Raw genomic sequence first — 6,809 nt, 5'->3', positions numbered from 1 at the left:
AAGTGTAATTGGTTGTCTTAGTAGGACTTGAATGGCTTTAGCCACTTTCCCTCATAACAATACCTGGCTGTAATAATTTATGCTTTTGGTTTAGTGCCAGAAAGCCAGCTTTTCTGAAAGATTCAACTCCCAACCCATCTGAGTCTCCTTAGCTCACTAACCAAGTCCTCTTAGGTAAATATTGGCACACTGTTATTGAACAACCACCCAACTTTTGACCTCAACTATGGAGAAATCACAAATTTCAACCAAAGAGAAAAGAGTTTTTTAAAAAATCAAAATTCAGGCCATCTGGTTTCTAGTTAGATCATCCTATAAAAGATACATATTGGTCCTTGAACCATATGTGAGTTTCTAGGATTAGAACCTAAAATATCAATATACCTAAGTTGTGTCTTTAGGCCAATGAGAGTGCAGCATTTCTTAAACTGTAATGTGCATAGGAATCAGTTGGAGCTCTTTTTAAATATCAGGAAGTGATTCAGTGTTCTGGAACAGCACCTGAGATTCTACATTTCTAACTAACTTCTGAGTGATGTTGTTGGTCTATAGACCACACTTAGAGTAGCAAGATTATAACAGAAATGCAATGCAAGCTCATGTGTAATTTCAAACTTTCTAGTACCCACTGTACCAAAGGAAAACAAACTGGGGTGATTAATCTTAATAATATATTTTATTTAACCCAATACATCCAAAATATTATCTTTTCACCATGTAATCTATAAGAAATAGTAATAAAATATTTCTTAAGTCGCTTTACATTTATTCATTATAGAATACAGTTTTCTTCCCAGAGAGGAAAACATAGCTTAACTTATTGTGTTTTAATAAATCCCCTCCTCTGGCTTTACATCCTGAATCTCTATGTCCATGAATCAAGGTTTGGTACCATCATACACAATGATTAAAATTTTTCCTTGAGATTATCAAGCCTGTGCCTTTGGCCACAGAATATCTACTTCCAAAATTCAGGAGAAAACATAGGAAACTGAATGTTCTTTTGGTGGTAGAAGAGGCAGAGACTTAAGTGAAATTCTTGAGAAAAAGGTGCACAGTCTACCAAGCCACTAAATTTTACCTGGATGTGAACTATTACCCCTTCCAAACATTCTAGAAAGGAAATTCATCATATTGCATAGAAGGGCACTTTATCACAATGCTGTGCAAAAAGCATCTTTACTTTTGCTAGCTGCCAGAGTCATCTTGATGCCTCAGTTTCCAGTAAAATGCAGAGATAGAGAGGTATGGGTAGCCTTTCCCCAGTGCAGTGGCATATGGGAAAGAGAAAAAACTAGACATAGACAATGAGGGAAAAAATATTTACCACAATGTGTGCCCAGTCAGGCCTGCAATGCCTCCCAGAATGGTTTGCTATCCTAAGAGCTACTGATCCTCCATAAGTAAGAAGGGGGCAAGACCTATTGGGTTATCACCTCAAATCTGAGCCTAATCAAATCAAAGCATAAGGCAAATGGACAGCAGCACGTCTTCCAGTTTCAGTGCACTGAAAGTCAACTCTGAATGGAATGCAACTTGGAGCAGCCCCTCCTGGGCTGGAAGAAATCCCATTCCGGGAAGGAGCCAGCTTGCCTGAACAGTCATTCTTACATGCTGTTGTCGTTCCTCCACCCACCCATCCCCCTAAAACAATAGAATGACTGTGTTCTCTACTGAGGACTTCTCTTCCTAAAAATGAAGAAACAAAGGTTTCCTTAATCTTCCCCATATTCAATAGTGGAAGAGGCAGCTGGCCCCTGGGTGGGGAGTGGCAAAGGAAGCAGGTGGGTAAGCTGGAGCACTGGGCAAACATGCTCAGTGACGACATGCTGTAGGTCGTTTGGCCTCCGAAGAGGACAATGCAAAAGGGACGTGTGGCACTATCAGAGGCATCTTCCCACCGACACAAGGTTCCCAATTCGCTTTCTTAGGTTTTCTTGAGGTAGTTTAGACAGGCTTTCTCCAAGTCTTTCAAAACGTTAGGAACTCCATTCTTGGCGGCCAATTTAATGAACCAGGACGGAGAATTTGGCAACCGAGTTAGCTAAGTAACAGATGAAAACTTTGCTACCCTTCTTGCCATCGCTCTCACTCGCCAGGATCTGCTTGTGCCACTTCAGCAGGATCACCCCCGGCCTTTCACCAAGATGAGGCACCAAGGTGCTCTGGGCAGAGACTACGTGGATCTTCCGCCTTTCCACGTCCAACTCCTGCCACTGCCGGATGTAGACATAATCTCTGTTGGACATGAGAAAAGGGTAATTCACTTCCCGGTAGATTGTAGGTCTTTCTGTTGCTTTCTTTAACGTACTGGTCCCACTATTTTCTGTACTCTAAGTCCATATAGACGTTTGCAAGTAGAGCTGGGGTGCAGTCCTCCAGAACACCAAAGACTTTATACTCTTAAAGGCCAGTCTCCTGGTCCAGCAGCAGGTAGAGGCTGCTGCCCACGGTCTCCACCAGCAGCTCCCAGGCGGCCCCGGCTGGCGCTGGCTGCTGGAACTCAGCGCAGGCCTCCCAGAACTGCTCCTTTGAGAAGCCGCCCACCGCCGGCTCCATCCTTCAGCAGTTCAGGTTCCTCCACCTGGAGGGTACGACACGGACAGGCTTGCTGTAGGCACTGGGGCGGGTGACAGGGTCAAAATATTTTACCTTTTTAAGTTTTTCATATTAAGTCTTCAAAATCCAGTGGGTATTTCACCCTTACAGCACATCTCAATTCTTACTGGCCGCATTTCAAGTGTTCAATAGCCGCATGTGGTTAATATCTACTAGATTGAATAGCACAGATTTAAATCATTCACAACAGGTGGTAGTATGTTATCTTTTTCATGAAGAACAGAACCTTCCCACTTCTTAAAGTTTGGGTAAATTGACGGAAATAAATTCTTTTTTATGTATCAATTAAAAAAGCAGTCACTCTGCCTTATTGTAACATTTACTATTTTTCCATTCCCCTTGAAACTAGGAAACAACTGTTTATACCTTACCCTTAAAACAATCACTTTATGTGCTTAAATAAAATTAATAAGAAATGCTAATTCAAAGTATGTGTCAAACACTTATTTTAGGTGACCTATATATATATCAGCTAATTTAATAATACCAGGAACTCTATGCCGTAGATAGTATTTTTATCATCTTCACTTTAGAGTTGAGGCAAGGAGAGATAAAGTAACTTGCCTGAAATCACATGAATATTAAGTAATAGAACCAGTTTTTAAACCTAGGCAATTTGTCTATAGAGTCCTTGATTTTGACCAGTGTACTTTCTTAAATATCTGAAGAAAATATTCAACTCATTCATTGAGGTGCAATATTGTTTGATGATATATTTACAGGATGAGAAAACGGTTCACAAACAGACTTGAGAATTTTAATGGAGCAAGCTGGATATTACAGATATACAATGTTTACTTACTATTGTTTATGTGGAAACATTCCATTTCTTTTAGGTAATTACTTGGTAAAAGAATGATCATTGTAATTAAAATAAAATTTCTGCTCAGGAATTTTGATCAATTAAATATTTTCTATCTTTCATTTTGTTTTGTTTTATTTGTGACTACAGCACACCACACAGTGTAGTTATTTAAGTAGTAGCAAAAAAAAAAAACTTGTCTTTATCTCTGTCTCTCTCTTTGTCTGTATGTGTGTATTTTAATTAAATATTCATGCTTAGGAGGATAGGCGAATGGATATACTTGCAGATTAAAGAAGTTTATGAAAACCACTCATTAGAATCTGACAAACTTCTCTAATTCATTTGCAAATTCAAATGAAAAATCAAATGCTGTGGTGTTAGAAGAAAAATAAATCAACAAAACAAAACGTTTATTTGAATGTTTATTGTGGACAAAAAATATTATTTTAAATGTATTCATATTCCTGTGTACATATTTATGATCAAAAAAGACTACCTCTGAAGAAAATCAAGGATGAAATGAGTCACAAAAGCCCATTTTGGCTCAACATTGCGTACCTGCCTATTGAGCACCTCAGATTTTCAGTAATTACTCATTATAGCAGCCATGATGTTCTATTTGTGTTTCTGCTGCCATTATAGGGGTAGTGAGTTTACATGGTCCTTAATTATTAGGTTTGAATCTCCCTGATGATTTACCATGTCCCTGTCAAAGCCCTCCAAATTAGTAATAATTAATGAAAAAATGATACCACAGCGAGGTACCATTTACAGGCACAGTGTCTAAGTACATTGGACTGAGAATCTGGCCTACATTCTAATTTCAGCTTACTAACTGTGAACCTAAATGAGTCATCTTCACTTTCTTGACCTCCATTTCCTCATGTGTAAAATAAAGAAATTGAAAATAAGTCTAAGATCTCTTCCAGATAAAATTCTTAGAGAGCTACCAACTTAACATTACAGCAGTGATTAAACATAAGAGATAATCTGAGGTATCCTTTCAATAATGTAAACTCCCTGAAGACTAAGGCTTCATTTGCCCAAATATTTATTTATATCCCCAATGCCTGGAACACTCTCTGAAGTAAAAGAACTGTTCAGATAGCCAAGAGTTGGAACCAGCCCAAATGTCCATCATCAGATGAGTGGATATGGAAAATGTGGTACATCTACACAATGGAATACTACTCAGCTATAAAAACGAATGAAATACTGCCATTTGCAACAACATGGATGGACCTTGAGAGAATTATATTAAGTGAAACAAGTCAGGCACAGAAAGAGAAATACCACATGTTCTCACTTATTGGTGGGAGCTAAAAATTAATATATAAATTCACACACACACACACACACACACACGCATGCACACACACAAAACCGGGGGGGGGGGAAGAAGATATAACAACCATAATTACTTGAAGTTGATACGACAAGCAAACAGAAAGGACATTGTTGGGGGGGAGGGGGGAGGGAGAAGGGAGGGAGGTTTTGGTGATGGGGAGCAATAATCAGCCACAATGTATATCGACAAAATAAAACTTAAAAAAATAAAAAATAAAAAAATAAAACATAAAAATTGAAAAGGAAAAAAAAAAAAAAAGAACTGTTCAGTGTTTGTTGAATGAGTAAATGGTCTTCTTGGTGATGATTTTTAAATTATTAAAACAATGGAACACTTTTCCAAATGAAATCCTACACTGAGTTGCAATATATGAATGTGGTACAACTAGAATCACTTTAGTTAAATCAGAGAGCCTCACACACTGAGACCCCAACAGCAACTTTGAGGGAGCCTAGGACTCAACTGAACACTGTTTTGGAAACTGAACATCTAGAATATGAGTAACTAGCAAATATTTATTAAGTTCTTACCATGAAGTAGGCTCTAGGAAAACAGCAGTAGAACTAACCTAGTTTAGGAATGATGGGAAGCTTCCTTAAGGAAATAACAATTAGGCCAACTCCTAAACGATGAGTGAGAGACTCCAACAATGAACTAGAAGAAAGGGAAATCAAGAAAGCTAGCCCATTTACAATAGTGACATACAAAAAATGATAAAATACCTAGGAATTAATTTAACCAAGGAGGTGAAAAATCTCTACAAAGAGAACTACAAATTGCTGTTGGAAGAAATTAAAGAGCACACAAAAAGATGGAAAGACATTCCATGTTCTTGGATTGGAAGAATTAACATTGCAAAAATATATGGATCTGGCCTTCACATCTTGGGCACAAGGGGTGTGACAATCAGCTTTATATCTCATGAATATTCATAACCAATACCCAAAGTGATCTACAGATTCAATGCAATCCCCATCAAAATACAAATGATATTATTCACAGAAATAGATAAAACAATCCTAACGTTCATATGGAACAAGAAAAGACCCCGTAAAGCCAAAGCAATCCTGAACAAAAAAACATAAAGCCAGAAGCATAACACTACCTGACTTCAAACTATACTACAAAGCCACAATGACCAAAACAGCATGGTACTAGCATAAAAACAGACACTGGGACCAAGGGAACAGAATAGAGAACCCAGAAATCAACCCACAAACCTACAGCCAACTGATCTTCAACAAAAGCACCAAGAACATACATTGGGGAAAAGACTGCCTCTTCATTAAATACTGCTGGGAAAACTGGACATCCTTATGTAAAAGAATGAAACTAGATCTGTACCTCTCACCATATACCAAAATCAACTCCAAATAGATTAAAGACTATAATATTAGACCTGAAATTATGAAACTTCTATAAGAAAATTCAGGGGAAACACTTCAGGAAGTAGGACTGGGCAAAGACTTTATGAATATGACCCCCAAACCACAGGGAATAAAAGGAAAAAGTAAACAAATGGGATTATATCAAACTACAAAGTTTCTGCACAGCAAAAGAAACAATTAACAGAGCAAAAGACAACCTACTGAGAGGGAGAAAATACTTGCAAACTATGCCTCTGGCCAAGGATTAATGTACAGAATATGCAAGGAATGCAAACAACTGAACAGCAAAAACAAACAAACAAACAAAAAACTCAAAAAATAGTCAAAGGAGCTGAATAGGTATTTCTAGAAGGAAGATATACAAATAGCCACAGACACATGAAAAAATGTTCAACATCACTCAGCGTCTGGGAAATGCAAATCAAAACCACATTAAGATATAATCTCACCTCAGTTAGACTAGCTATTATCAAAAAGGTGGAGAACAACAAATGTTGGTGAGGATGTGGAGAAAGGAGACCCTCCTACACTGATGGTATGACTGTAAATTGGTGCTGCTATTATAGAAAACTGTATGGGGATTCCTCAAACAGCTACAGATAGAATTACCATATGATCCAGCAATCTTACTGCTGGGTATATACCCAAA

The 6,809-nt window shown here is 37.9% G+C and overlaps 1 pseudogene; it reads right to left on the bottom strand.

Annotated features, from left to right (window-relative positions):
• Positions 1 to 1,927: 1,927 nt before the first annotated feature.
• Positions 1,928 to 2,559, bottom strand: LOC134366580 (phosphatidylcholine transfer protein-like; annotated as a pseudogene).
• Between the last annotated feature and the right edge of the window lie 4,250 nt (positions 2,560 to 6,809).

The sequence above is a fragment of the Cynocephalus volans genome, chromosome X (assembly GCF_027409185.1).
Source record: "Cynocephalus volans isolate mCynVol1 chromosome X, mCynVol1.pri, whole genome shotgun sequence".
In the NCBI taxonomy this organism is placed as follows: domain Eukaryota; kingdom Metazoa; phylum Chordata; class Mammalia; order Dermoptera; family Cynocephalidae; genus Cynocephalus; species Cynocephalus volans.
The sequence above is the reverse complement of the archived record's forward strand: the minus strand, read 5'-3'. Positions and strand labels throughout refer to the sequence as shown.